This window comes from Perna viridis, chromosome 4, assembly GCF_037379345.1.
Source record: "Perna viridis isolate PV_CMFRI_1.1 ecotype Kerala chromosome 4, ASM3737934v1, whole genome shotgun sequence".
NCBI lineage: Eukaryota > Metazoa > Mollusca > Bivalvia > Mytilida > Mytilidae > Perna > Perna viridis.
The window spans coordinates 53,061,753-53,085,959 of NC_142448.1; the positions used below are offsets into that span (position 1 = coordinate 53,061,753).

The 24,207-nt window shown below is 28.4% G+C and overlaps 1 long non-coding RNA gene across 31 annotated transcripts in view; it reads left to right on the plus strand.

The window, feature by feature from the left end:
• Positions 1 to 541: 541 nt before the first annotated feature.
• The window catches only part of LOC148620534 (uncharacterized), a 30,605-nt gene continuing 6,939 nt past the window's right edge, over positions 542 to 24,207 (plus strand). For 2 of the 31 annotated variants that reach the window (XR_015921833.1, XR_015921845.1), the window contains exons 1-27: positions 8,011 to 8,336; positions 8,674 to 8,813; positions 9,367 to 9,436; positions 9,824 to 10,040; positions 10,581 to 10,650; positions 11,038 to 11,254; positions 11,808 to 11,877; positions 12,263 to 12,479; positions 13,034 to 13,103; positions 13,489 to 13,705; positions 14,260 to 14,329; positions 14,717 to 14,933; positions 15,490 to 15,559; positions 15,947 to 16,163; positions 16,719 to 16,788; positions 17,174 to 17,390; positions 17,948 to 18,017; positions 18,403 to 18,619; positions 19,173 to 19,242; positions 19,628 to 19,844; positions 20,397 to 20,466; positions 20,852 to 21,068; positions 21,622 to 21,691; positions 22,077 to 22,293; positions 22,848 to 22,917; positions 23,236 to 23,452; positions 23,981 to 24,047. This is a non-coding gene — a long non-coding RNA (uncharacterized LOC148620534). The other 29 variants (XR_015921832.1, XR_015921844.1, XR_015921836.1 and 26 more) reach the window with 27 other exon arrangements.

Genomic DNA, 24,207 nt, shown 5'->3' on the forward strand with positions numbered 1-24,207 from the left:
GGTCAGCAAGTAGAGGAGCACAATTTTTTCCATTGAAATGCTGACTGTTTGTTGAAAAAAAAACGTGTCTGCCACACTGGACAAATGTGCTGTCGATCGAAAAGTGTAGCATCTTGAACACATCTTCGGTATATTTGGAAATGATTTTGAATCGCTGTTTACACAGTATGAGAATTTTCTACCAAGTACTACTTACCTGTATCTAGATGTACTATCTTTTCAGGAGTAACAACGACATGTAATGTTCTTGGGTTGGGATTTTTACTTATGTATGGGGAATAGAAGTAAAAAAGGTTGAAAATCATAGGTTTTAATGTTTTCTGATAATCTTGAATGGAGGGTTTCCAGAGGATCTTTTGAATTTTTCAGGATCAAGATTCATCAAAAACAAAAAAAATAAATAAATAAAATAAATAAATAAATAAAAAAAAATATATATATATAATTAAGTAAATAATAAAATAAGTAAAAACAGTGTATTTTAAGGAAGTTTTGAAATTGGATAACTTGATCTCATTGTATTGACACACGGACTTGAATATAATTTTTGCGCCATTTTATTCGTACTAATAGATATGGATTTTAGTCTTTTAGTTTAAACATATAAATCAGTGACAACCTCTCAAAGGATTTCATCCAATAGAAAGGTTTTCTGTCAAGATTGACGTCTTTAAAGATAATTCAGTTGTATGCCTACATAATACATGAGTAGAACAACCAATCGCACGATAATGCATACAGTATTTGAGTTTAATGAAATTCTTTGCGACGCAGATAAACTTTTTCGTGAATAAACAATTCAGACATTGAAAGTTTCTTCAAGTTTCCAGCTGTCGTTTAGAATAAGGTAAGCCTTTTTATACGACTTTACTGATACACAAGAGGTAGTACATGTTGTTTGTTAAACAAGACGTTTCAGAATACATAACAAAAATGGATTATTTAATGAATTGATTCAACATTTTTTTATTTGCCATAAGCTTTTCATTGACTTGCACCGGACAAAATGTTCACTTCGACAAATTTACTACTATTGTTGAATGACATCCAGACTTTTCAATTAAAAATCAATGACTATCTGAAGTAAGATACACTCAGAAAAACAGATGAATACCTTTCAACACTGATGTAAAAAAAAAAAACAAACATAAAACAAAAAAACAATTACACTTTTGTGTTTTATTTACACTAGTTGTTTGATTTTTATAGTAACTAATTGACGCATACAATGTATATTTTTTGTCCATCTGTTAAATGTGGATCTGTTGTGTTTTGTAATTAATATCAAGTTTATCTTCAGTGCCCGACGTACATTTGAGAAAAAAAGGTTAGATAGTCACGATTTGGTACAGGCACTTATTTATCCGTGTAAATAATCTTTACTTCAAGCTACGCATTAAAACATTATAAGCAACCAAAGAATTGTTGTCTCCCGTTCCGTAAAGTAGTGTTTTTTTTTTCAACAAGAATTAGCTTAATTAAAACACGTTTATTTACAATGCGGTGATCATCGAAAGTATTCCGATGTCTGCTGCACCATAATATTTTCTTTATTAGTACTATAGGTAGAACATAATAAGTATGTATATGTATAATTCATTGTTGATAAACTAATTACTGTAAGCAAAATCTACTGCATATAAATTATGAAGTTTTATATAAATGAGAAAAATAACAAATAAACTATTTCATTAAAACTTGTCATTGCCAATTGTATCAAATTGATGTAGGAAAGTTTGAAATAAATGCATCTATATATAGGTGTTAACTTTGCCGTCTTTAGCGGGAAATTCTCAGTATTTCATCATACATTCCGTAATATCCAACTGTTCTATCTGTCTCCCTGTGTGAACTTAAAAGTTGCCGCTTTCGGAATTATCGGTATTCATTGGTCACAATGATGAGAAAAAAGGGATGTCATGAAGCTCAGAAATAGCAAACTTCAATTTTATTTCTGAAAACCAATTTAGTGTTGTAAAGTATAAAATTAATCTATCAGAAATTATAGCGTAGTTTTTTTTAAACCAAAAGATGTGTCGTAAAATTGATGCTAGGTCAAATCTCCATTTTTCGGAAAATTTTAAGAGGGAATGGTCTTTCTATTGAGTTTCCGAACATTAACGCCTTTGCAAATTTCCGCTCAAATGCATAATTAAATTGTCATATACCTTAAAATCATGTTAAACAACTATTTTCGTTTAAATGTCAAATGGGTATTCATACCACAAAACCTCAAATGGTTCGCCACCGGGCCACGCTTATATAATCTAACAATTCACGATGTATTGTTGCGCCTCTCAAAATCCACGACACGGGACACGCCTGCCTTTGTTTTTCAATATTTTCAAGAGGCGGATAACAAAATTTTGAAAAAAAACATGACTTTAATACAAACGTAACACAGGCTGCAGCTGATTGAAATAAAAAAAAACTTTATTTAACACAAAATATAGACGCTAAAATTTATATAACATTTTAAACAACAACCAAAAGATGAACTGCTGACAACAAATAGCACGATATGACCCAATATCAACTTAAACCTCTCTTAGCAAGTACTGAAATTACACGTAGATATTTACACATGACCATTGAGAATATCACGTACATCCGTACACCCGATGAACGATGAGGCAAATCAATTCATCAGGAAACATCACAAGCATTGATACAAATACTGGTCAGTATTGGCGTATTTAAAAAAAGCTTACACTGAATATGAAAGAAATGTTGGAAATTTTTAAATTACATTATATACATGAAATTCCATTGGCAGGATTTTATACACACAAAAGAGCGTAAACATTGAACATCTGTATATAAACTTTGCAATATCGAATACATGCAGGTACATGCTTGAAATGTGTACATTACACATATACATGTATTTGGAGAAAGTAGTCTTCACAGAAGTGTTTTCAAATTCATTTAATCATTTCATTAAGATAAATGCAGCTTGTTTTTGTTCATGCAAAAATAAGAATCAAGAGAGAGTTAAATCTTTATTTGCGGTTAATATTAAAACAGTGTTTCCAACTTTGCCGGATCATACTGGGAAATGGACTACATTGCTACATTTATTAGAAACAAAATTATCTTTTGAGAGTGTGTTACTGGTTTCTATACACTAATGCTTATACATGTGACAGCTGTTTAAAAGCCTCTCAATCAACGCAAAAAGAAATTAAAACGGAGAACACTGAGAGTCTTATACGGATACTAAAACAAACAAGTATTAAAAACAAACGGTGTAATTCGGTTACACGGGTGGCCAGGTTTGAATCATGTGACAGTTAACTAGGTCATATGATACATGTACATGTTAAGTTATTTTTATAAGCGATTTTTTTATGAATTTGAAAATTTGTTAGTTAATGGACGTAGAAACCTAGCTGCAGCCTTAACCCAAAAATTCTTTTTCCTGTAAAAAGAATGAATTACGCACACCTTCAGTTTCAATCTTTTTTGGTTAACGCTGGGTCTCACTATGAAATAACTTGCAAACGAGTGAAAAAAAATGCTATTTTATTTACTGAATAGCTTCAAGATAGTTTTCGTGCAAGCGTTCCGCAATCGTTACTTTTTGAATTAAAGTCTTCATGCATAAAACTGAGAATTTCAATATAAATTATATGATCATTTAGCTTTCCGAAATTTTAACAATTATTTACCAATTATACCAATAGGAGAACAAGGCCTTATGGGCCCAAATCCTTTAATTTTTTTTATCAAAGTTTACATATTTTTTATTTTAACAAAGAAGTGTTCTACATTTTTACCTGTAATTATAGTCTATATACGAACACGTAGACTTTAAATTGCAATTTGCAAATTTATTACGTCAGTATTGACAAATAAAATCCAAAAAATAATTTGGTAATTCCACCCTTTTTTCTGCCTGAAAATGATACCCTCATTATAAGAAAACTTATATTTCTGACAATGTATAATATATGAAACCCATTTCAGAATTTGTTTTCGCAGAATCATTTATATCTTGAATTTTTAATTAGAAATGTGTTAAGAAAGAAAGTTAATATTCGACTTGTTCAGTTGTATCTGGATAATAAGCTACTAGAATATAACTATGATGCAATTAAAGTAACAAGCTTGATGGTGATTTAAATGGATACAACTATTCACCATGAAAATAAGGTAAATCGTGGATAACTAATATATAGACAGGTAAGAAAAATCAATACATGTACAAAGGATGAAATAAATGAAAAGAAAACATAGATATTTAAATTTGACTGACCACAATGGAAGCTACCATATACCATAAGGCAACTGAGACTGAATGATCTTTGCATTTGTGTCCTCTGCTTTCCTATTTTTCACCAAAAAAATTTAGTACTATAATAAAAGGTTTGATTATCGCCACTAGTCGGATGTCATTTTTTTTGCAAATGGGGGCTTATTGTTTTCTACTTTTGTACCCACCTGATATCGAGCTAATTTTTTTGTATATAGTATATTTGATAATAAGTCTTTAAGTATTTGTTGGTGAGGTAAAATTCCCATGAAATATTTAGGGATCATGAGTGATTTTGAAAATTATTGTGCCGTCAAATGAACTCTCATTTTTTACACGCTTGTGTGCTTTAAATGCTAAATAAATATTACGAAACTTTGTTGTAATTTTCAACCTAGAGCATATATTTCATCGATACAAATAAAAACAAAATTGTATGATGACGCCTCCTAGATCAAGATTTCCTGTTTTTATGTGAATAAGGTACATTCACTTTCAGTTAACTTAAGTTCACTTTTTTTGTGCGAAATGAAAGGAAATTAACTCTGCGACTTGAGTATATAACCATCAGTGTAAAAAGTGATGTGGACAAAAAATCAATTTATTAATTGTTGTTCTCCACTGTCCCCTCATAATATTTAAATAATTGGTGCAAGTGAAAACATGTCGATCGTATTATAGTTCTACTTTCATCTGTATTTACATGTATGCATTTTGAATGCTGTTACTATATTAAGTAGACAGATAGAACATATTTTTATATGCCTTTATCTAATTCTGTCGATTTCGGATGTTTGTAAACTATTTCCATGTTGTCTGCTTTGCTTGCATTTATGGTTTGAAATGAATGATTCCGCCCTTGTGCCCCTAAACAACAGGGAAAATATTTTTAAATTGCGGTTGACAAAAGACAATTGCTTGATATGTTGGATCAGTGTAAATCATTCTGGATATATTCTTCTAGTATATCAAGTTTATTTACTTCCAACATAGAAACTCCCGCTGGAAAAGATAGGATCTGGAACAGGGTTATGTTGCTACAAGATTAAAGTCATCACTACTCAAGTTTTATGGATGGATTCGTTATTTTTTATGGTGCATGCATCTGCACCATGAGAAACGATTTATTCATTGTGTCATAGTTTTACTATTACCTCGAACTTCACATTTTATGAGCACCTCAGCGATAGTGTCGAGAAAAGCAGCGATCGCTTTCCCTGACGATGCACCTGGTCTATGATCCCAGATTTTAGTGGAGTCCACCCTTGCTCATTTACTTTTGCTACTTTGTACGTGCTATTTAATTATTTCATGTTCTTGGTTGTTTGTGTATATTTTCCCTGTCTAGTCTTTTTTTTATACTTCAAGATGTTGCGGAATTCGGGCTGCTCATTTAGTTATGGATTCTCCTCATGGTCTCTTATAACGTTTTGGCTACTATTTAGTTCATCTTTTTATTCATAAAACATGCAATAAAACATGTGTTTTTTTAAAAACAAATAAGTGAAAATGAAAATCTGGATACTTATCTTTTTTTATATAAATAATTGTTATGCGAAAGTCACTTAGAATACTAAAAACTATTTGTTTCAGATTTCATACAATCATATAGTCTACAAATACAGCCACAACCAAGTATGTAATACATATAAGAAGTCTACTGGGATGTAGCAACTCTACAGTTTTACTTGCTAATGCATTGCTGTGTAGATCAACATAAAATGTTAATTCAAGGATACATGTATATGCATATTTAAGTCTAAGATACACCAAACTCTCTCAATATAAATATATAATTATACATTGCACGTACAATGCCTTTAATAGAAATTATAATATATCATAACTAAAAAACATACATTTAGAAAATGTCAGCAAGAAAATTATAACTCGTAACATAAAAGAAAAACACAATAAATAAGCAAGAATGAAATAATAATAATAAAAAAAAAAAACAAAAAACAAAAAACAAAAAGCAAAAAAACAAAAAACTCAAAAATTAAAACAACACCAAATAAAAACAAATGTCAAAATGTCGCCTAAGATTAAATTATTATTGATTTGGATTTTGAGCAGAAAATTTAAAAAACAAGAAATTTATAACTCACAACACAAAAGAATAATAAATACATAAGCAGGAATGAAATGAAAAAAAAACAAAAACAAAAACAAAAAAACCCCAAAAATGAACACAAGAAATCAAACACAAAAAACAAAATTAAACAAAACAAAACAAACGAACAAACACACTTAAGAAACAAAAACAAGAACAAATTAATTCAAAGCAAAACAAGCAACTAAAATACAGGGATAAGTTACAGTATCTTGAAAACACTTTCCGTGTTTGTTTGAAAGTAAGAAATTTATGCGGTAAATAAAGATTTATGTAAATGTTTATACTACAACTTGTTTTAGGAATTAAATAAAAAATAATAACACAATCTAAACTATATATGAAATAGATGTTTGCATTCATTATTGTTTTGTGTAAAATTCTATTTTATTAAAAAATTTTCAATGAAGGGGAGATAACACTTAATTAATTTGCAAAAAGAAAGATGCCAGAAACATTTAGTCTTTGCTTGCAAGAATTTCATCTAAATATTTCAAATCTTAATACGGAGACGAAATGTAAATAAGCTCGTGCGATCATTCTTTCCAAAATTAAGCAAATGTAAAATCAGCATAAATAACAATGAAATAATCAATTCACATTATCACAAACATCATCATATTGTTGATCTTTTTCAAGCTTTTGATTTGATTCGCCAGAACGTATAAAAAATCTCAATCGTCAGAGACATCTAATTTAAGTAATACTTCTTAGAACAATTACATACCAAGAACCAATATATTATGCGCATATAAGTATAGAATATATTTTTTTCAATACAGGATATCAGATACAAGTTATCACACTTTCTTTGCAAGTAGATATACTTTATTGAATTTATTTATTCATAAAAACGAAGAATATAAATAAAATGTAAAACAAACATATATCTTTTATAGTATCAACTTAATCGACATACTGTACATCATCAGAAAACATCATAACTAACATCATCGTATTGTAGGTTTTGAAACTAGATTTTCATTTCCAAATTTATATTATGAACGAGTAAACAAGCAGAAAGGTATAAAAAGCATTAACTTCTATAAATTAACAGTTGCCCCCATTCACTGAAGTGACCGAATTAAAATAGCAAGAAAACAAATATATATAATGAAAGTATCAGCATGTTATTAATATTCCTATCCCTATTTCCTCTAGATCGCTAAAGGCAATTAAGAATATAGTGACATGTACATTATGTACCACAATGTTATTTCCGAAGGAAAGTCATAAGTTGATGTTAATTTGTAGATACATCTAACCTATTCAGATCAATTTCAAATGTCAAATACAATCTCAAAATAAACCAGTCATTAATACTGTGTATATTCATGAGAATTCTTTTTTAAAGTTTGTAAAATTGGTTAATATCAAGGATAAACATCGAATTTTCAACATTGCAAAAATAAAGGAAATCTTGGACAAGTTATCATCTTTTCCATGTACAAATGATTTGTTTGAAAAAATGGATATTGAATACTTAATTTGGGATACGCTTGTAAAAATACCCCCCCCCCAAAAAAAAAAAAAAAACAAAACAAAACAAAAAACAAAAAACAAAAAAACCAAAAAAAACCCCCAAAAAAGCAAAACAAAAGAAAACAAAACAAAACAAACAAACAAAAAAAAAAACAAAAAAAAACAAAAAAACAAAACAAACAAACAAAAAAAAAAAACAGAAAAAAACCAAAAAAAAACGCATGTCATTTGAATTGCTTTGCCATATTTCAACTTATTCACAAATCATTTTCAATGCTAACTTTATTCCTCTTATTTGATTCTATGATTTGTGGTATATAATATATGAGAAAGAGAAAAAATATTTATCGTCAACAGTTTGCAGAATAAAGGATACCTCCATCAGAATATCAGGACACAGCTACATCTTAATTAAGTTTATGAATAGAAAAATGAAGGCAATAGTGAAAACTAATGACAAGTAGTACAGCGTCATTGCTACATTGGGTAAGTTTGTAGAAGATTTGAATATGTAAACACAATACTTCAGAACAATACAATACCATTCAAACCTCAATTGATCAGAACATATATTTGGGTATTAATAACTTGCCTTTAAGTTTTTTTCACCAAAGAGTGAGAGCACTAACATAATCTTTTTTTTTCAAAAACATGAAGAAACTAGTATTATTAAAACGAAATAAATAATGGAAATTCATTTTATCATTGTTTTATGATGGGCTTGACATTTTTCAACTATTTTAAATTATATTTCATAAAATCATAATATGTCCTCTGATATATGATAAACCAGAAAAAACATAAATATCTTCATCCTCAACAGTTGGCAGAATAAAGGAAACCTCCATCAATGTATTAATGTACAGTAACAGCTGATTTTAGTTTATCAATAAATCATTGAAAGCAATACTGAAGAATAATGAGCAGGAGAATATCGTTTTGTTTTCTCTTGTGAAGTCATGGGTAAGTTTGAAAAAGATATGTTTATAAAACCCCAATAATTCAGCACAATATCATACAATCCAAACTTAAATCTGTCAGGAAAGTGTTTGTGTACTTGTAACTAAACTTTGAAAGGATGTTTTGTAAACCATAGGGAGACAATGCTGACAGTCATTGAAAAAAAACTTGTTGGATGTCTGAGTCATAATACGATGTTGTTTAAGTATTTATTATTATATTGTGATCAAATTTAATATTTAATACTCAAAGAAGCAAAAAATTGTAAACAAACTGAGGAAAAAACAAGAACAATACAACCATATTGAAACATTTAGCTTATGTTATATAAACTGAATATACTTATTGCTTATGGTCACATGAATCAAAACTAACATCATTGTTATGTGGACATGTTTGAAACTGTCCTTTTATTTCCGTATTGATAAAATCAACAAGTAAAATAGAAAATGGTTAAATATCTTCATTTTCTACAGATTTACCATTATCTCCATTTTTTAAAGAAACAATCTAGAGAGTATAAAATATACCGTGTTTTCATTTCTACAATATTCAGATCGCGAAAAGCAGTAACGGTTATGGTTACGTGTAGCACAGTGTAATTACCTCGGGAAAATCATGAATAGGTAAGTTGCAGACAATTTATTGATAAATATCCTCCTACAATACATAACACAGATTTCATTCTAAAATATCATTTACAATCTAAAAATATACAAGTCGGCAATGAATATTTTCTGTATTCATGATTTACATCTTTAAAACATCAACTTGTACAAAAATGTAAAGTATCAAGAACAAATAACTAATACAAATGTTTGAAAAAATAAAGGTAGTGTTAAACAAGTTATCATATTCCTCAAATACATACATTTTGATTGTGTTAGTAATTTAAGTGATTGTTTTAAATCATGAATTTTTAATAATAAATTTTGGATATGCTTGTAAAATTACAATTAAATTCCGCCAATATCATACGTATTGACTGGACTTAGTTCAACTATTTTTTTTAGATATATTTCACACAGCCATAATATGTCTTCTGATATATGATAAACCAGAAAGACATAAATATCTTCATCCTCAACAGCTGGCAGAATAAAGGAAACCTCCATCAATGTATTAACGTACAGTAACAGCTGATTTTAGTTGATCAATAAATCATTGAAAGCAATACTGAAGAATAATGAGCAGGAGAATATCGTTTTGTTTTCTCTTGTGAAGTCATGGGTAAGTTTGAAAAAGATATGTTTATAAAAACCCAATAATTCAGCACAATATCATACAATCCAAACTTAAATCTGTCAGGAAAGTGTTTGTGTACTTGTAACTAAACTTTGAAAGGATGTTTTGTTAATCAAAGGGAGACAATGCTGACAGTAATTATCAAAAACGTGGTGGATGTCTGAGACAAAATATCATCTTGTTTAAGTATTTATTATTATATTGTGATCAAATTTAATATTTAATACTCAAAGAAGGAAAAAATTGCAAAAAAATTGAGAAAAAAGAACAATACTACCATACTGAAACATTTGGCTTATGTTATATAAACTGAATGTACTTATTGCTTATGGTCACATGAATCAAAACTAACATCATTGTTATGTGGACATGTTTGAAACTGTCCTTTTATTTCCGTATTGATAAAATCAACAAGTAAAATAGAAAATGGTTAAACATCTTCACAGATTTACCATTATCTCCATTTTTAAAGAAACAATCTAGAGAGTATCAAATATACTATGTTTTTATTTCTACAATATTCAGATCGTGAAAAGCAGTAACGGTTATGGTTACATGTAGCACAGTGTAATTACCTCGGGAAAGTCATGAATTGGTAAGTTGTAGACAATTTGTTGATAAATATCCTCCTACAATACATAACACAGATTTCATTCTAAAATATCATTTACAATCTAAAAATATACAAGTCGGCAATGAATATTTTCTGTATTCATGATTTACATCTTTAAAACATCAACTTATATAAAAATGTAAAGTATCAAGAACAAATAACTAATACAAATGTTTGAAAAAATAAAGGTAGTCTTAAACAAGTTATCATATTCCTCAAGTACATACATTTTGATTGTGTTAGTAATTTAAGTGATTGTTTTAAATCATGAATTTTTAATAATAAATTTTGGATATGCTTGTAAAATTACAATTAAATTCCGCCAATATCATACGTATTGACTGGACTTAGTTCAACTATTTTTTTTAGAAATATTTCACACAGTCATAATATGTCTTCTGATATATGATAAACCAGAAAGACATAAATATCTTCATCCTCAACAGTTGGCAGAATAAAGGAAACCTCCATCAATGTATTAACGTACAGTAACAGCTGATTTTAGTTTATCAATAAATCATTGAAAGCAATACTGAAGAATAATGAGCAGGAGAATATCGTTTTGTTTTCTCTTGTGAAGTCATGGGTAAGTCTGAAAAAGGTATGTTTATAAAAACCCAATAATTCAGCACAATATCATACAATCCAAACTTAAATCTGTCAGGAAAGTGTTTGTGTACTTGTAACTAAACTTGGAAAGGATGTTTTGTAAACCATAGGGAGACAATGCTGACAGTCATTGGAAAAAAACTTGTTGGCTGTCTGAGTCAAAATACAATCTTGTTTAAGTATTTATTATTATACTGTGATCAAATTTAATATTTAATACTCAAAGAAGCAAAAAATTGTAAACAAACTGAGGAAAAAACAAGAACAATACAACCATACTGAAACATTTAGCTTATGTTATATAAACTGAATATACTTATTGCTTATGGTCACATGAATCAAAACTAACATCATTGTTATGTGGACATGTTTGAAACTGTCCTTTTATTTCCGTATTGATAAAATCAACAAGTAAAATAGAAAATGGTTAAATATCTTCATTTTCTACAGATTTACCATTATCTCCATTTTTTAAAGAAACAATCTAGAGAGTATAAAATATACCGTGTTTTCATTTCTACAATATTCAGATCGCGAAAAGCAGTAACGGTTATGGTTACATGTAGCACAGTGTAATTACCTCGGGAAAATCATGAATAGGTAAGTTGCAGACAATTTGTTGATAAATATCCTCCTACAATACATAACACAGATTTCATTCTAAAATATCATTTACAATCTAAAAATATACAAGTCGGCAATGAATATTTTCTGTATTCATGATTTACATCTTTAAAACATCAACTTATATAAAAATGTAAAGTATAAAGAACAAATAACTAATACAAATGTTTGAAAAAATAAAGGTAGTGTTAAACTAGTTATCATATTCCTCAAATACATACATTTTGATTGTGTTAGTAATTTAAGTGATTGTTTTAAATCATGAATTTTTAATAATAAATTTTGGATATGCTTGTAAAATTACAATTAAATTCCGCCAATATCATACGTATTGACTGGACTTAGTTCAACTATTTTTTAGATATATTTCACACAGCCATAATATGTCTTCTGATATATGATAAGCCAGAAAGACATAAATATCTTTATCCTCAACAGTTGGCAGAATAAAGGAAACCTCCATCAATGTATTAACGTACAGTAACAGCTGATTTTAGTTGATCAATAAATCATTGAAAGCAATACTGAAGAATAATGAGCAGGAGAATATCGTTTTGTTTTCTCGTGTGAAGTCATGGGTAAGTTTGAAGAAGATATGTTTATAAAAACCCAATAATACAGCACAATATCATACAATCCAAACTTAAATCTGTCAGGAAAGTGTTTGTGTACTTGTAACTAAACTTTGGAAGGATGTTTTGTAAACCATAGGGAGACAATGCTGACAGCAATTGGAAAAAAAACTTGTTGGATGTCTGAGTCAAAATACGATGTTGTTTAAGTATTTATTATTATATTGTGATCAAATTTAATATTTAATACTCAAAGAAGCAAAAAATTGTAAACAAACTGAGGAAAAAACAAGAACAATACAACCATACTGAAACATTTAGCTTATGTTATATAAACTGAATATACTTATTGCTTATGGTCACATGAATCAAAACTAACATCATTGTTATGTGGACATGTTTGAAACTGTCCTTTTATTTCCGTATTGATAAAATCAACAAGTAAAATAGAAAATGGTTAAATATCTTCATTTTCTACAGATTTACCATTATCTCCATTTTTTAAAGAAACAATCTAGAGAGTATAAAATATACCGTGTTTTCATTTCTACAATATTCAGATCGCGAAAAGCAGTAACGGTTATGGTTACATGTAGCACAGTGTAATTACCTCGGGAAAATCATGAATAGGTAAGTTGCAGACAATTTGTTGATAAATATCCTCCTACAATACATAACACAGATTTCATTCTAAAATATCATTTACAATCTAAAAATATACAAGTCGGCAATGAATATTTTCTGTATTCATGATTTACATCTTTAAAACATCAACTTATATAAAAATGTAAAGTATAAAGAACAAATAACTAATACAAATGTTTGAAAAAATAAAGGTAGTGTTAAACTAGTTATCATATTCCTCAAATACATACATTTTGATTGTGTTAGTAATTTAAGTGATTGTTTTAAATCATGAATTTTTAATAATAAATTTTGGATATGCTTGTAAAATTACAATTAAATTCCGCCAATATCATACGTATTGACTGGACTTAGTTCAACTATTTTTTAGATATATTTCACACAGCCATAATATGTCTTCTGATATATGATAAGCCAGAAAGACATAAATATCTTTATCCTCAACAGTTGGCAGAATAAAGGAAACCTCCATCAATGTATTAACGTACAGTAACAGCTGATTTTAGTTGATCAATAAATCATTGAAAGCAATACTGAAGAATAATGAGCAGGAGAATATCGTTTTGTTTTCTCGTGTGAAGTCATGGGTAAGTTTGAAGAAGATATGTTTATAAAAACCCAATAATACAGCACAATATCATACAATCCAAACTTAAATCTGTCAGGAAAGTGTTTGTGTACTTGTAACTAAACTTTGAAAGGATGTTTTGTAAACCATAGGGAGACAATGCTGACAGCAATTTGAAAAGAAACTTGTTGGATGTCTGAGTCAAAATACGATGTTGTTTAAGTATTTATTATTATATTGTGATCAAATTTAATATTTAATACTCAAAGAAGCAAAAAATTGTAAACAAACTGAGGAAAAAACAAGAACAATACAACCATACTGAAACATTTAGCTTATGTTATATAAACTGAATATACTTATTGCTTATGGTCACATGAATCAAAACTAACATCATTGTTATGTGGACATGTTTGAAACTGTCCTTTTATTTCCGTATTGATAAAATCAACAAGTAAAATAGAAAATGGTTAAATATCTTCATTTTCTACAGATTTACCATTATCTCCATTTTTTAAAGAAACAATCTAGAGAGTATAAAATATACCGTGTTTTCATTTCTACAATATTCAGATCGCGAAAAGCAGTAACGGTTATGGTTACATGTAGCACAGTGTAATTACCTCGGGAAAATCATGAATAGGTAAGTTGCAGACAATTTGTTGATAAATATCCTCCTACAATACATAACACAGATTTCATTCTAAAATATCATTTACAATCTAAAAATATACAAGTCGGCAATGAATATTTTCTGTATTCATGATTTACATCTTTAAAACATCAACTTGTACAAAAATGTAAAGTATCAAGAACAAATAACTAATACAAATGTTTGAAAAAATAAAGGTAGTGTTAAACAAGTTATCATATTCCTCAAATACATACATTTTGATTGTGTTAGTAATTTAAGTGATTGTTTTAAATCATGAATTTTTAATAATAAATTTTGGATATGCTTGTAAAATTACAATTAAATTCCGCCAATATCATACGTATTGACTGGACTTAGTTCAACTATTTTTTTTAGATATATTTCACACAGCCATAATATGTCTTCTGATATATGATAAACCAGAAAGACATAAATATCTTCATCCTCAACAGCTGGCAGAATAAAGGAAACCTCCATCAATGTATTAACGTACAGTAACAGCTGATTTTAGTTGATCAATAAATCATTGAAAGCAATACTGAAGAATAATGAGCAGGAGAATATCGTTTTGTTTTCTCGTGTGAAGTCATGGGTAAGTTTGAAGAAGATATGTTTATAAAAACCCAATAATACAGCACAATATCATACAATCCAAACTTAAATCTGTCAGGAAAGTGTTTGTGTACTTGTAACTAAACTTTGAAAGGATGTTTTGTAAACCAAAGGGAGACAATGCTGACAGCAATTGGAAAAAAAAAACTTGTTGGATGTCTGAGTCAAAATACGATGTTGTTTAAGTATTTATTATTATATTGTGATCAAATTTAATATTTAATACTCAAAGAAGCAAAAAATTGTAAACAAACTGAGGAAAAAACAAGAACAATACAACCATATTGAAACATTTAGCTTATGTTATATAAACTGAATATACTTATTGCTTATGGTCACATGAATCAAAACTAACATCATTGTTATGTGGACATGTTTGAAACTGTCCTTTTATTTCCGTATTGATAAAATCAACAAGTAAAATAGAAAATGGTTAAATATCTTCATTTTCTACAGATTTACCATTATCTCCATTTTTTAAAGAAACAATCTAGAGAGTATAAAATATACCGTGTTTTCATTTCTACAATATTCAGATCGCGAAAAGCAGTAACGGTTATGGTTACATGTAGCACAGTGTAATTACCTCGGGAAAATCATGAATAGGTAAGTTGCAGACAATTTGTTGATAAATATCCTCCTACAATACATAACACAGATTTCATTCTAAAATATCATTTACAATCTAAAAATATACAAGTCGGCAATGAATATTTTCTGTATTCATGATTTACATCTTTAAAACATCAACTTGTATAAAAATGTAAAGTATCAAGAACAAATAACTAATACAAATGTTTGAAAAAATAAAGGTAGTCTTAAACAAGTTATCATATTCCTCAAATACATACATTTTGATTGTGTTAGTAATTTAAGTGATTGTTTTAAATCATGAATTTTTAATAATAAATTTTGGATATGCTTGTAAAATTACAATTAAATTCCGCCAATATCATACGTATTGACTGGACTTAGTTCAACTATTTTTTTTAGATATATTTCACACAGCCATAATATGTCTTCTGATATATGATAAACCAGAAAGACATAAATATCTTCATCCTCAACAGCTGGCAGAATAAAGGAAACCTCCATCAATGTATTAACGTACAGTAACAGCTGATTTTAGTTGATCAATAAATCATTGAAAGCAATACTGAAGAATAATGAGCAGGAGAATATCGTTTTGTTTTCTCGTGTGAAGTCATGGGTAAGTTTGAAGAAGATATGTTTATAAAAACCCAATAATACAGCACAATATCATACAATCCAAACTTAAATCTGTCAGGAAAGTGTTTGTGTACTTGTAACTAAACTTTGAAAGGATGTTTTGTAAACCAAAGGGAGACAATGCTGACAGCAATTGGAAAAAAAAACTTGTTGGATGTCTGAGTCAAAATACGATCTTGTTTAAGTATTTATTATTATATTGTGATCAAATTTAATATTTAATACTCAAAGAAGCAAAACATTGTAAACAAACTGAGGAAAAAACAAGAACAATACAACCATATTGAAACATTTAGCTTATGTTATATAAACTGAATATACTTATTGCTTATGGTCACATGAATCAAAACTAACATCATTGTTATGTGGACATGTTTGAAACTGTCCTTTTATTTCCGTATTGATAAAATCAACAAGTAAAATAGAAAATGGTTAAATATCTTCATTTTCTACAGATTTACCATTATCTCCATTTTTTAAAGAAACAATCTAGAGAGTATAAAATAAACCGTGTTTTCATTTCTACAATATTCAGATCGCGAAAAGCAGTAACGGTTATGGTTACATGTAGCACAGTGTAATTACCTCGGGAAAGTCATGAATTGGTAAGTTGCAGACAATTTGTTGATAAATATCCTCCTACAATACATAACACAGATTCCATTCTAAAATATCATTTACAATCTAAAAATATACAAGTCGGCAATGAATATTTTCTGTATTCATGATTTACATCTTTAAAACATCAACTTGTATAAAAATGTAAAGTATCAAGAACAAATAACTAATACAAATGTTTGAAAAAATAAAGGTAGTCTTAAACAAGTTATCATATTCCTCAAATACATACATTTTGATTGTGTTAGTAATTTAAGTGATTGTTTTAAATCATGAATTTTTAATAATAAATTTTGGATATGCTTGTAAAATTACAATTAAATTCCGCCAATATCATACGTATTGACTGGACTTAGTTCAACTATTTTTTAGATATATTTCACACAGTCATAATATGTCTTCTGATATATGATAAGCCAGAAAGACATAAATATCTTTATCCTCAACAGTTGGCAGAATAAAGGAAACCTCCATCAATGTATTAACGTACAGTAACAGCTGATTTTAGTTGATCAATAAATCATTGAAAGCAATACTGAAGAATAATGAGCAGGAGAATATCGTTTTGTTTTCTCTTGTGAAGTCATGGGTAAGTTTGAAGAAGATATGTTTATAAAAACCCAATAATACAGCACAATATCATACAATCCAAACTTAAATCTGTCAGGAAAGTGTTTGTGTACTTGTAACTAAACTTTGAAAGGATGTTTTGTAAACCAAAGGGAGACAATGCTGACAGCAATTGGAAAAAAAAAAACTTGTTGGATGTCTGAGTCAAAATACGATCTTGTTTAAGTATTTATTATTATATTGTGATCAAATTTAATATTTAATACTCAAAGAAGCAAAAAATTGTAAACAAACTGAGGAAAAAACAAGAACAATACAACCATACTGAAACATTTAGCTTATGTTATATAAACTGAATATACTTATTGCTTATGGTCACATGAATCAAAACTAACATCATTGTTATGTGGACATGTTTGAAACTGTCCTTTTATTTCCGTATTGATAAAATCAACAAGTAAAATAGAAAATGGTTAAATATCTTCATTTTCTACAGATTTACCATTATCTCCATTTTTTAAAGAAACAATCTAGAGAGTATAAAATATACCGTGTTTTCATTTCTACAATATTCAGATCGCGAAAAGCAGTAACGGTTATGGTTACATGTAGCACAGTGTAATTACCTCGGGAAAGTCATGAATTGGTAAGTTGTAGACAATTTGTTGATAAATATCCTCCTACAATACATAACACAGATTCCATTCTAAAATATCATTTACAATCTAAAAATATACAAGTCGGCAATGAATATTTTCTGTATTCATGATTTACATCTTTAAAACATCAACTTGTATAAAAATGTAAAGTATCAAGAACAAATAACTAATACAAATGTTTGAAAAAATAAAGGTAGTCTTAAACAAGTTATCATATTCCTCAAATACATACATTTTGATTGTGTTAGTAATTTAAGTGATTGTTTTAAATCATGAATTTTTAATAATAAATTTTGGATATGCTTGTAAAATTACAATTAAATTCCGCCAATATCATACGTATTGACTGGACTTAGTTCAACTATTTTTTAGATATATTTCACACAGTCATAATATGTCTTCTGATATATGATAAGCCAGAAAGACATAAATATCTTTATCCTCAACAGTTGGCAGAATAAAGGAAACCTCCATCAATGTATTAACGTACAGTAACAGCTGATTTTAGTTGATCAATAAATCATTGAAAGCAATACTGAAGAATAATGAGCAGGAGAATATCGTTTTGTTTTCTCTTGTGAAGTCATGGGTAAGTTTGAAAAAGATATGTTTATAAAACCCCAATAATTCAGCACAATATCATACAATCCAAACTTAAATCTGTCAGGAAAGTGTTTGTGTACTTGTAACTAAACTTGGAAAGGATGTTTTGTAAACCATAGGGAGACAATGCTGACAGTCATTGGAAAAAAACTTGTTGGATGTCTGAGTCATAATACGATGTTGTTTAAGTATTTATTATTATATTGTGATCAAATTTAATATTTAATACTCAAAGAAGCAAAAAATTGTAAACAAACTGAGGAAAAAACAAGAACAATACAACCATATTGAAACATTTAGCTTATGTTATATAAACTGAATATACTTATTGCTTATGGTCACATGAATCAAAACTAACATCATTGTTATGTGGACATGTTTGAAACTGTCCTTTTATTTCCGTATTGATAAAATCAACAAGTAAAATAGAAAATGGTTAAATATCTTCATTTTCTACTGATTTACCATTATCTCCATTTTTTAAAGAAACAATCTAGAGAGTATAAAATATACCGTGTTTTCATTTCTACAATATTCAGATCGCGAAAAGCAGTAACGGTTATGGTTACATGTAGCACAGTGTAATTACCTCGGGAAAGTCATGAATTGGTAAGTTGTAGACAATTTGTTGATAAATATCCTCCTACAATACATAACACAGATTCCATTCTAAAATATCATTTACAATCTAAAAATATACAAGTCGGCAATGAATATTTTCTGTATTCATGATTTACATCTTTAAAACATCAACTTGTACAAAAATGTAAAGTATCAAGAACAAATAACTAATACAAATGTTTGAAAAAATAAAGGTAGTGTTAAACAAGTTATCATATTCCTCAAATACATACATTTTGATTGTGTTAGTAATTTAAGTGATTGTTTTAAATCATGAATTTTTAATAATAAATTTTGGATATGCTTGTAAAATTACAATTAAATTCCGCCAATATCATACGTATTGACTGGACTTAGTTCAACTATTTTTTAGATATATTTCACACAGTCATAATATGTCTTCTGATATATGATAAGCCAGAAAGACATAAATATCTTTATCCTCAACAGTTGGCAGAATAAAGGAAACCTCCATCAATGTATTAACGTACAGTAACAGCTGATTTTAGTTGATCAATAAATCATTGAAAGCAATACTGAAGAATAATGAGCAGGAGAATATCGTTTTGTTTTCTCTTGTGAAGTCATGGGTAAGTTTGAAAAAGATATGTTTATAAAACCCCAATAATTCAGCAGAATATCATACAATCCAAACTTAAATCTGTCAGGAAAGTGTTTGTGTACTTGTAACTAAACTTTGAAAGGATGTTTTGTAAACCATAGGGAGACAATGCTGACAGTCATTGAAAAAAAACTTGTTGGATGTCTGAGTCAAAATACGATGTTGTTTAAGTATTTATTATTATATTGTGATCAAATTTAATATTTAATACTCAAAGAAGCAAAAAATTGTAAACAAACTGAGGAAAAAACAAGAACAATACAACCATATTGAAACATTTAGCTTATGTTATATAAACTGAATATACTTATTGCTTATGGTCACATGAATCAAAACTAACATCATTGTTATGTGGACATGTTTGAAACTGTCCTTTTATTTCCGTATTGATAAAATCAACAAGTAAAATAGAAAATGGTTAAATATCTTCATTTTCTACAGATTTACCATTATCTCCATTTTTTAAAGAACAATCTAGAGAGTATAAAATATACCGTGTTTTCATTTCTACAATATTCAGATCGCGAAAAGCAGTAACGGTTATGGTTACATGTAGCACAGTGTAATTACCTCGGGAAAGTCATGAATTGGTAAGTTGCAGACAATTTGTTGATAAATATCCTCCTACAATACATAACACAGATTTCATTCTAAAATATCATTTACAATCTAAAAATATACAAGTCGGCAATGAATATTTTCTGTATTCATGATTTACATCTTTAAAACATCAACTTATATAAAAATGTAAAGTATCAAGAACAAATAACTAATACAAATGTTTGAAAAAATAAAGGTAGTGTTAAACTAGTTATCATATTCCTCAAATACATACATTTTGATTGTGTTAGTAATTTAAGTGATTGTTTTAAATCATGAATTTTTAATAATAAATTTTGGATATGCTTGTAAAATTACAATTAAATTCCGCCAATATCATACGTATTGACTGGACTTAGTTCAACTATTTTTTAGATATATTTCACACAGTCATAATATGTCTTCTGATATATGATAAGCCAGAAAGACATAAATATCTTTATCCTCAACAGTTGGCAGAATAAAGGAAACCTCCATCAATGTATTAACGTACAGTAACAGCTGATTTTAGTTGATCAATAAATCATTGAAAGCAATACTGAAGAATAATGAGCAGGAGAATATCGTTTTGTTTTCTCTTGTGAAGTCATGGGTAAGTTTGAAAAAGATATGTTTATAAAAACCCAATAATTCAGCACAATATCATACAATCCAAACTTAAATCTGTCAGGAAAGTGTTTGTGTACTTGTAACTAAACTTGGAAAGGATGTTTTGTAAACCATAGGGAGACAATGCTGACAGTCATTGGAAAAAAACTTGTTGGATGTCTGAGTCAAAATACAATCTTGTTTAAGTATTTATTATTATACTGTGATCAAATTTAATATTTAATACTCAAAGAAGCAAAAAATTGTAAACAAACTGAGGAAAAAACAAGAACAATACAACCATACTGAAACATTTAGCTTATGTTATATAAACTGAATATACTTATTGCTTATGGTCACATGAATCAAAACTAACATCATTGTTATGTGGACATGTTTGAAACTGTCCTTTTATTTCCGTATTGATAAAATCAACAAGTAAAATAGAAAATGGTTAAATATCTTCATTTTCTACTGATTTACCATTATCTCCATTTTTTAAAGAAACAATCTAGAGAGTATAAAATATACCGTGTTTTCATTTCTACAATATTCAGATCGCGAAAAGCAGTAACGGTTATGGTTACATGTAGCACAGTGTAATTACCTCGGGAAAGTCATGAATTGGTAAGTTGTAGACAATTTGTTGATAAATATCCTCCTACAATACATAACACAGATTCCATTCTAAAATATCATTTACAATCTAAAAATATACAAGTCGGCAATGAATATTTTCTGTATTCATGATTTACATCTTTAAAACATCAACTTGTATAAAAATGTAAAGTATCAAGAACAAATAACTAATACAAATGTTTGAAAAAATAAAGGTAGTCTTAAACAAGTTATCATATTCCTCAAATACATACATTTTGATTGTGTTAGTAATTTAAGTGATTGTTTGAAATCATGAATTTTTAATAATAAATTTTGGATATGCTTGTAAAATTACAATTAAATTCCGCCAATATCATACGTATTGACTGGACTTAGTTCAACTATTTTTTAGATATATTTCACACAGTCATAATATGTCTTCTGATATATGATAAGCCAGAAAGACATAAATATCTTTATCCTCAACAGTTGGCAGAATAAAGGAAACCTTCATCAATGTATTAACGTACAGTAACAGATGATTTTAGTTGATCAATAAATCATTGAAAGCAATACTGAAGAATAATGAGCAGGAGAATATCGTTTTGTTTTCTCGTGTGAAGTCATGGGTAAGTTTGAAGAAGATATGTTTATAAAAACCCAATAATACAGCACAATATCATACAATCCAAACTTAAATCTGTCAGGAAAGTGTTTGTGTACTTGTAACTAAACTTTGAAAGGATGTTTTGTAAACCAAAGAGAGACAATGCTGACAGTAATTGGAAAAGAAACTTGTTGGATGTCTGAGTCAAAATACAATCTTGTTTAAGTATTTATTATTATACTGTGATCAAATTTAATATTTAATACTCAAAGAGGCAAAAAATTGTAAACAAACTGAGGAAAAAACAAGAACAATACAACCATACTGAAACATTTAGCTTATGTTATATAAACTGAATATAATTATTGCTTATGGTCACATGAATCAAAACTAACATCATTGTTATGTGGACATGTTTGAAACTGTCCTTTTATTTCCGTATTGATAAAATCAACAAGTAAAATAGAAAATGGTTAAACATCTTCATTTTCTACAGATGTACCATTTTCTTCATTTTTTAAAGAAACAATCTAGAGAGTATAAAATAAACCGTGTTTTTATTTCTACAATATTCAGATCGTGAAAAGCAGTAACGGTTATGGTTACATGTAGCACAGTGTAATTACCTCGGGAAAGTCATGAATTGGTAAGTTGTAGACAATTTGTTGATAAATATCCTCCTACAATACCATACAAGTCGGCAATGAATATTTTCTGTATTCATGATTTACATCTTTAAAACATCAACTTATATAAAAATGTAAAGTATCAAGAACAAATAACTAATACAAATGTTTGAAAAAATAAAGGAAGTCTTAAACAAGTTATCATATTCCTCAAATACATACATTTTGATTGTGTTAGTAATTTAAGTGATTGTTTGAAATCATGAATTTTTAATAATAAATTTTGGATATGCCAATATCATACGTATTGACTGGACTTAGTTCAACTATTTTTTTAGATATATTTCACACAGTCATAATATGTCTTCTGATATATGATAAACCAGAAAGACATAAATATCTTTATCCTCAACAGTTGGCAGAATAAAGGAAACCTTCATCAATGTATTAACGTACAGTAACAGCTGATTTTAGTTTATCAATAACTCATCGAAAGCAATACTGAAGAATAATGAACAGGAGAATATCGTTTTGTTTTCTCGTGTGAAGTCATGGGTAAGTTTGAAGAAGATATGTTTATAAAAACCCAATAATTCAGCACAATATCATATTTAATTCAAACTTAAATCTGTCAGGAAAGTGTTTCCCTTATCTTTAGTTTTTATGTGTTATACGGTTTTATACAGTTCGCTTCATTGTGGATGTAGATCGTTTTTTTCTCACGTGTTCCTACTTAAAGCCATTGTTTTGGATCTGAACGTCCCACTGATGACTCTTCGGCACATTTTTGTCGATATTTTTACTAAGTATCAAGATGTAAGGAATTGTGTATATATTCTTGGCCATTTTTTGCAAATTTAATCTTTTTATAAAATTGTTAACAACCAGGGACAAATAACTATTACAAAACTTTGAAAATTATGGGATGTCTTTTTTTTTTATCTTATTCAGAAACATATCATTTGCCAATTATATTAATTGGGTTAATCATTTTAAATCATGACACTGTAAACTCCATTAGGGCTATGCTTGTGCAATTGAATCGACTTATTTGTAAAACATAATCCCTGACTTATTCTTAAGATCAATTTCGCAGAATTATTTAGCCAGAAAGGAAACCATAGTAGGCAATGATGAAGAATAAAGACAGGTAGTTAGCATTATTGTTCCTGCCAAGTCATATATTGGAAGTTTGCTTAAAATTTAATACAATCCAAACTTATATCTGTAAAGTAATGTTTTTGTCTGTATAAGTTTAAACATTATCAACATTATCAAATTATTTACAATCAAGGGGAGAGAAGTCAGCA